Source organism: Meleagris gallopavo, chromosome 1 (assembly GCF_000146605.3).
Source record: "Meleagris gallopavo isolate NT-WF06-2002-E0010 breed Aviagen turkey brand Nicholas breeding stock chromosome 1, Turkey_5.1, whole genome shotgun sequence".
Classification (NCBI taxonomy): domain Eukaryota; kingdom Metazoa; phylum Chordata; class Aves; order Galliformes; family Phasianidae; genus Meleagris; species Meleagris gallopavo.
Window position 1 is genome coordinate 105,238,520 of NC_015011.2, and position 8,467 is coordinate 105,246,986.

General features: G+C 41.2%; 1 protein-coding gene across 2 annotated transcripts in view; it reads right to left on the bottom strand.

Annotated features, from left to right (window-relative positions):
- Positions 1-1,630, bottom strand: part of ERG (ETS transcription factor ERG) — a 130,143-nt gene extending 128,513 nt beyond the window's left edge. Inside the window, exon 1 of one of the 2 annotated variants that reach the window (XM_010723592.3) lies at positions 1,530-1,630. The gene's annotated coding sequence lies outside the window, so the exon portion shown is untranslated. The remainder of the gene's footprint in view (positions 1-1,529) is intronic. The other variant, XM_010723576.3, reaches the window with a different exon arrangement.
- Between the last annotated feature and the right edge of the window lie 6,837 nt (positions 1,631-8,467).

Genomic DNA, 8,467 nt, shown 5'->3' on the forward strand with positions numbered 1-8,467 from the left:
GTTGTCATGAAGTCCAGTGAAAAATGTGTTGGGAGAGGAAAGGAAGAATACATAATTTCCTCCCTCAACGTTCTTCTCACATTTCCCTCCACCTAAGACTTTATCTCTTCTGCTCATCTTGGGGAAGCCACATGGATGAAGAAAACAGGATACTTTGTCAAGAGTGGGATTTGACTGTTAATCAGCAAAATAAATGAACTTATAAAACTCACGTAACCTTTCAGTACATAAAGTAAAACTGCCTTGGTGGTGACAGTTTAATTCTAACTACTTTCTGCCAAAGATTCATTCTGGGTATGAATACACAAGCTGTGCAAAGGAGCAATATATGCCTCTTCTTTCCTCCTTTTGAGACACCTCTTTCAATGCACATAGTTCAAGATAAATCAGATGTTAAAGGAGATATTTATGATCTTCAGAACTCAATAAACTGCATTTACACTTAACAGTACTTTGGCTCTTTCTGTGCTGAAAAGACCAAAAGACCTCATGTATAGTTGTATAAATAAATGAGTATATGAAATTTAGTAACAGGAGCTCTTGTGACTCATAGGAGTCTTTGGAAAAATCCCCACTAATCTATTAATAATAAAGAATCTGTAATGCTAAAATTGCAAACCCCAGCACATCCCCTCTTCTTAGCATACCAGAGAGTATTTTTTTTTTTCTTGTAACAGTAGCATATTCAAGACAACATAGCCTTGACACAAGCCTAGCTCAAATTCTGCAGCCGGATGCCTAGAATTAAGAACATTCCCATGCAAGATGTTGGATATTCAGCAAAACTCTCAGCTCAATGAATAAAGCTAATATTTGAAAATGAGGTAAGTCTGACTGTTCTGAGTACAATCAGTGAACGTAGAATTCCTTCTGGTACTGGACTGAACATCACATCTTAATTTCTTTCGGCTCCCCAGTTAAAAATTCAGAGTACAACAAAAAGATATGGAAGATACTAGGCAAGAAAGCTGGAACATCTGGCACAGACAAAAGTCCATTTCTGCCAGTTGATACTAAATATTCATATTTTAGACATTAGGTTTCAGAACTATATCCCACAGATGAATCAAGTACTCTCCGCTTCAAAGACTTTTTTTCTGTCTCTACAGAGACAGAGATGTTGCTGAATGGTTACAGTAACTTTGACTACATTTCAATGTTTTCTTTATAGGCATTATAACTAGGGACTTAAAGTTGGGATCAAGCAATACAACCTTGTTACAGGGGGTGAATTCTGGAGCAAACTACACAACCCAAAACAAGAAGACATGCGATATCACGCCGTGTGTATATGAGTGTCTCTTGACCTTTTCTTCCATCAGCTTAGAAATCATTGCACACTTTTCCCCCAGTTTAACAGAATCATAAAGTCACAGAATGGTTTGGGTTGGAAGGGACCTCAAAGCCCACCCAGTTCCAAACCTCTGCAGTGCGCAGGGCTGCCACCCACTTGATCAGGGGTATGAGGGAAATGCTGCATTTCATAAAGAGCAAAAGAAGCAAGCAACTGGATCAGGGAGACACTGTACCTTCACCGAGGGGCAAACTAAAAGAGAGCATCCTTCATTAAGCATCAGAGAGCCCACTCTGGGCAGCACCGCTGCAGGGGGTTGCTTTGCTTTGCACTCAGAGGCAACTGGTATACACTGCAAAAAAAAAAAAAACAATTTTGTTTCTGTGAGTGGAACTTCCCCTTTCTGCACCTGCAGCCCTTCTACCAGCTGGGACATATGCTTTTTATGTTACAGCACTGTGCATCCACATCAGCACTACCTGCACGTACTGTCATCGTCCCCCAAAGGCTCACCTGTGTTCTAGTTACCCCACTAGGCTAACAGATCACCAAAGTCGCATCTTGGAGGAAAGTCCTGGTCCAGCACGTGTTGTTAGTCTCACAAGCAGTGTTTGCTTCCCCAACGTGACATCTGTCAGTACTAATCCCTTTTGCAAATGTCCACACCCTCTATTTGAATGAAAGCCTTCAGCTTCCTGTCACTGTACTCTGGAGATGAAAAAAAAAAAACAAACCCTTGCTGATTGCCACGGATGTTCCCGATTTGACACAGAGTTGTTAAAACATCACCGATTTATTCAGGCAGGAAAGACAATCACATACAAAAAGACAGTGCTTTGGCAAGGTGCTAGACCCACTCAGGCATCTCTGCAGTATCAAAACACAGAAATTTTGTCAAGTTAACAACAAAAGCCAAAGAAAGGTGTTAATTTCTTGGAGAATGTTAGGCTCCAGTTGTCCTTACAGACAGATTCTTGATTCCTACCTATATCTCAACAGGAGAATTGTTCCACGCTGAATGCAAATACCCTTTTGCCTAAAGATCAAGGTACTGATTCACAGATGTTTACGCCTTTTTCATGTGATAAAAACTTTTTTTTTTTGGTGACAACTTAACTTAATATTTGTCCTCACTAGAGCTTATGAAGAAAAATACTAAGCTAGGAGTCATTTATAGTGAGAATAAAATAGGAATCTTTAGTGAGGCTGTATGTGAAATAAAATGCTCCTCAGTGAGAATATGGCTGGCAGAAACTAACCTCAAGAAAATGAGCTCTGTTTGCAACTAAATAATATGTTTGCATTTGAACAAGAAGGGAAAGAATGCATTTCTTGTCAGATGACCTGAAATACTTTCAACTTACACATAAATGCGTTAGCTCTATTAATGCAGAAGTTTTCTTTTAAATGGGAATTATATAGAAACTAATTGAAAGCTACTATTGTTTCAGTGGTGGCAGGGAGGTTAACATACTTCCTAATCCACAGAGTAACCACCTTTTCTCTCACAAAAACCTCTTGACAAAAGAATAAATTACAGATGTCTACTTTTCAGCCTAAAGAAAAAGTTAGAGCAACTATGAAGTAGAAAATAGCCAGAGAGAATTATGACCAAATGCCACATATTAAAAAGTTTTCCACATGTGGCACAGAAAGAAACAGTTCACTGCAATTGTCTGCTTAACAGGTTGAGCCTCTATCCAACTGGTAGCAATCAGGCAGGACACTAGAGTGGGCAGGAAATCTAAAATTAGGTTTTACTACCTATAATGGAGAATTTATGGGATAATTTAATTGGCAGTCTTGGGACTGAAACCCAAGGTGGGGAACAAAAACATCTTTCTGGATATACTTACTTTATGAACCCTTCCTGTAGTGGGCTGAAAAACAAAAGCACTGGGGAAATAACCCAGAGACGTAATATCCCTTTCTAGTGTCAAGCAGGCGATGCATGAGCATGTCTGTGGGTGTGGGTGTGCGGTTGTGGGGGCAACCAGAGATAGCAGGAAGTCCTGCATTGGCATAAACTGATTTTTCTTCTTTTCAGGAGAATGTCCTGTGAATGGCTTCATGTAGTGAAACGTGTCTCCACTTCACAAGGGACAATAATCAGTCCCAGCATAAACAGAAGGCTGTAATTCACTCCAATGCTCTTCTGACATCTCAGAGGATGAGAGCACAGCACAAACAGTTTATTAATGGCAGCAGATTGAACTTGGCTTTATGTTCGCTCACTCCAGGACAGCCATTGCCATCTGCAATATTCACTGAGCCTTTTGCATTTGTTTCCCCATGGCCTGTCTGTGCTCACACAGACCTGAGGTTAAACCTCAGTGAAAAAGAAGAACATTTTCTTGCCTTTTCCCTCCTCACTGGGAGAGCTTTGAAAGGGTTAAAATGTAGTTCCCTGCTGGATTAAAAGGTTGAGCAGCTGAGCAGGGGTAACAGGATCCCTTCTCCATCCCCATGTGGGTTCCACTAATGTCAGCACGTGCTACTGATGCATTTTCCATGGCTTATTACATTTATTATACAGGCCTGATGGCAGCTTGGGAGGTTGGTGAGGGGAGCATGGGCACTATCCTCTGTCACCCAGTGAGCAGGGATGTGCTTCCAGATGCTGCTGGCTGGTGACCTCATTACTGCACCAAGGCTTGCTGCTGTGAGGTGCAACACACACCTGTGAGATGCTCAGTAGGTGTGGATCCTCAGCTCAAAAATTAACAGACAGAGGGTACTTACGTGCCTTGGTATCACAGAATCACATGGGTTGGAAGGGGCCTCAAATGATCAAGTCCAACTCCCTGCTAAAGCAGGTAGCCTACAATAGGTCGGTTGCACAGATGGGCGTCCTGATGGGTCTTCTCCATAGAAGGAGACTCCACAGCCTCTTTGGGGAGCCTTACCATAAGGATCTTCCCGGGGAGCTACCAACCCCTCATAGAGCACATCTTCAAATTCTTTTTAAGCCATGACCATTTCTGCTCAGAATTTTAGTCTGCTGATATTCCCTTTTTTCTTTTTCTTTTCTTTTGGTAAATCTAATACCGTTTAAAAATAACAGTTAGTCACCTCTGCTCCCAACTCTCAGAGCCAAGAGCTACCTAATTCACTGTTTTTCTGTAATCGGATCTTTATTGCAGACCTTTATGAATATACTAAGGCCTTTGGCAACTGTCTTTATCTTTAAAACCCATACATGGTCATATTCTATTTGACAGTGACAAGTTCTGAGAGGATGACAGAAGAACATGCTTTAATACTATTACCTCTAACTTATTGCTGGAAATGTCAAAAGGAAATGTAAACAATCAAGTCAGTTAAGCAGTCTCAGATTATTATTTTTAGAACAGCAATGACATCAAGTTATAAGCCATCATAAATTTAAAAAATGCATTCCCATTTATTTCAGAAAGTGACACGCAGGAATAGGCTGAAAAATTCCAATGTTGTCTCAAGAATTTCTCTCTCAGCACATTTCAGACTTGATTGGTATGAAATGAAAAATCCCAGAAACAAGGGAAAACTAACAGATTGAAAAATCAACCTTTGCAAGAGTTCCGCTTATAGTCAGTAAGTCTACAGTAAAATTGGTCAGGCCCTTTGGAAAACAGCCCATTGAAAAGCCTACAACACCTCCAGAAAATATGGCTTAGTAGATCTTAGTGTGGCAATTTCAAGTGTAAGATGATGTTTTTACCGTTCTACTTTTTTCCCCTCTCCCATTTTTTGAACGCTAACATCAATCATCTTTCATTGCTTGCTTTTTATATCACTTCCCTAATTCTTTTTCTACTAAAGTGAATGAGAAAAATCTCACTGCCATCAACAGGAACAACTTTCTGCAGTTATTAAGTCACACATGCTACTTCACAAAGAGGACCACCACAGAGCCTGACAGACAGGCTTACAAGTCACTGTCACAGCTAAGATACTGTTGATAGGTCATCAGATTTCCTATGATACTGAAAATTTCCTTTTCAGTGGAATAGTTTATTTACTTTATATTTGAATATTTCTTTCATAAATTTTTTCTCTCACAGCTTTTTTTTTTTTTTCTCTTCCAATATCGGGGCTAATACAATTACACTGCAGTAAAGAAGGAAACCTTTGTGTCCTAAGTATGACATCTTTCTTGCCTAAACTATGTATGTGAGATGTTTATAGACCTTGCCAGATTCAGGGTGTGGTGCATTACGCTCTCCTTCATGTAAGCACAGTCTACATCTGTAAGTTGCCTTTTCATGGAAATACTGTTCAGAGAGCATTTCCATAAAAATTCACCTTGGCACAGCTCTGTTTCTCTTGTCATTTGCCCAGCTGTGTTCCTTCTTTGATTGATTTTCATTTTGAATATGGCACAACAGTCATTTTACTGAAGGGAGCAGGACAAACTTTCCATTATTATGTAAGCGCAACCATCTCTGTCAATTTAACACGACCACACAAAGCATCAGTAAAATTTTGTTATAGGGACAGTCTGAGAGGACGCTTCCACCTCCAGCTGCCCTTGCTAAGGACAAGGCTAGAACATAGCACATTGAGTCCTGAACGCAGCATTCAGGAGAGGGGACACCAGATCTTCTCCAGGGTTTACTCCAGTCCTGGCTGAAGTCGTTGAGGGTCCTTCCACCAACCTGAGCAGGGAACTGAGTCCAGCCTGGTCCAGCACTGGTCCAGGGGAAGAAGGTATTCAGAAGGGGAAGGAGTCATGCTCAAAGGAGTGAGCAGCTGGCATTGGTGGACAAGTTCACTGAGGTCATACCATCACCCCTGACCCAGTTCCTGAGCCACCACGTCCCTCCAGTGCCATGGGGAGACCTAAAATCTTTTGTTTTCTTCACTAGCTCACAGAACTCAGACTGAGATTCAACCAATAGAAAAACCCAACTTGTCTTGCAGCAGGCAATGCCGGGGGAAGACAGAAAGGACCAGGAATTGCCCAAATAAACCTGCCCAGCCCCTCAACATCACTGGGGGAGGGCCAGACAAGGACTTGTTCTCCCCAGTGAAACTTCCAGCACCACACCAGAGTCAATCAAAATGCTGTCCCTTCTGCTGCAGCCACACAGCTACGCATCACGGAGCTCCAGCATACTCAAAGGGCATTCTGACCATGCTTCCCAAACATAAATATGAAAATATTATTTTAAATGATGGGTTTCATATTCACTGAAGCATTCACCCTACACTGAGGCTGAAAATGGACAGTCTGTGGTCTCTTTTATGAAGTTGTTTTTATCCTTTCGGAACCAAAGTGGTAAACCACTAATGGCATAAGCATTTTTCTCATTATCAGTTACAATGTTAATGACTCCTATTTAAGCAAGAAGTATTTTTAAAACAATTCAGACTTGCATGTTCATTTATTAGACCTCAGATTGTTTATTATGTCTTCTCTTGAGAAAGTTCTTTTATAATGTTAAATGGAAGAGGCACTTTCAAAACCATACAGTAATTTGCATCAGTAAACACTTTCAGGAACTTGTAACTACAGCATCTCAGGACTGGCTCATTTTCCAGATCCCTTGTATGAAAGTTTAGTGCTCTTCAGTGCTCAAGTCTGATTGAAAATAGCTAACTGATCAATTAAATCTGTGGTCTATCAGCTGAAGCAACAGCAGACATTAATCCCAGTGCTAGCACTGGACTCTGCTCTACACTCTTGTGAAAATTACTCTACCTGCTCACAGAAAACACTGACTGAAACAAAGGGTTTCAATTTGTTTGCACTAATCCTCCTGCCACAACGTGGTGTTAAGTCATCTCTCCATCTCCAGGAGCCCACAGCCATCCAGTAGAGGTTATTTTCACACAAGAAGCATAAATGACTTCTGTTTGCTTCCCTTTTTCCTCAAACCCCATCCCAGTGCTTCTGCTAAGAAAGATGGAGGCACCATCATAGCTAAAGAATGACACTCAAGGAGAAGTGTCCAGGGTTGAAACAGGAACGGGCAAGTTAGGAGGAATAGAAATCAAAGCACAAAGGCTCTGGCATCCAGAAATCAAGCACATTCATAAAACAACAGCCCAACATTTTGAAAAGTATTGAACACGTATTATAAAGTGGTTGCCAAAGGGTTGCTGTCATCTCCAGGAAAAGCAAACATGCCACAGATATTTCCTGTGCACACTGATCCTGGGGGAACAGTAAAAGTTGCTTATTGCACAGAGCTACTCTAAATGTTCTTGCTTTCATAATACACAAGTGTTTTCTCACTGCATCCATTTTTGTTCAAATCCATTGGTGGGCAGCATACCTAACTCAGCTTTTGTTTAAGTTCTTATGTTCTTCCAAGGTAATTGGCCCTATGGGACTTTAATCTAAATGGAGTGTATCTTTGTAGGGACCTTGTAGAGGTATTTCTAAAGTTTAATGGTCTCCTGAATTACTACTTTCCTCCCACTGTGAAGGAAATAGGCTTGCCGCCGTCCGTTTCCCTGTAGCATTCATTATTACTAGCAACATGGATGTAGAAGCAGCATCCCTCAGCCCATCTCATGTCTCAAAAATCTGAGAAAGAAGAGACAAAGCATTCATCCTATTTAATGGGAGAAGACTTGCTCCGCATCAACCTGATCAAGCAAAAGTTCTCCTTTCATGCCATCCATTTAGGCTCAAAATGGGAGACTAAAGCAATTAAATCTTAGCACAGCCTGCTGACACAGGGCAGCTTGGTGACATGGGCACAAGTCTGCTAGCGGTGTGAGAATGTGGATCTGTCTCTGTGGGGTTATTTCTGCCTTTCTTGTGCAATCATTTCTCAGACCACTTTTTAATGTCTTCCAGACCACCAGCAACCCACAGACCATATGTTGAGTAGCACTGCCGTAGACTAACTGGTTAATGAGTTATTCTCACAGCCTGCAATAAGGCTTCCCTTAGGAACTGGTAGACATCTAGTTGCCTGCCAGCATAGTTGAGAACCAGCTCTCAACTGCTGTCAATACCTAATTTAAAATGCTTGTAATTTTAACAGTACAACAGTAACTTCTTGTTTACCTAAAAGCTAAGTTCTTCATTCATTCCTCCTTCCCCCCAGGCAAACAACAGCTAGGCATGTGCACACCAAAAGAGAAGATATAGTTTTTAAAAGTGTAGGTAGATCTTCAGTCTGCAGCAGTTAAGAAACACTCAGGTATGGCAGAGCTGACCCCTGCTCATCACCAGCT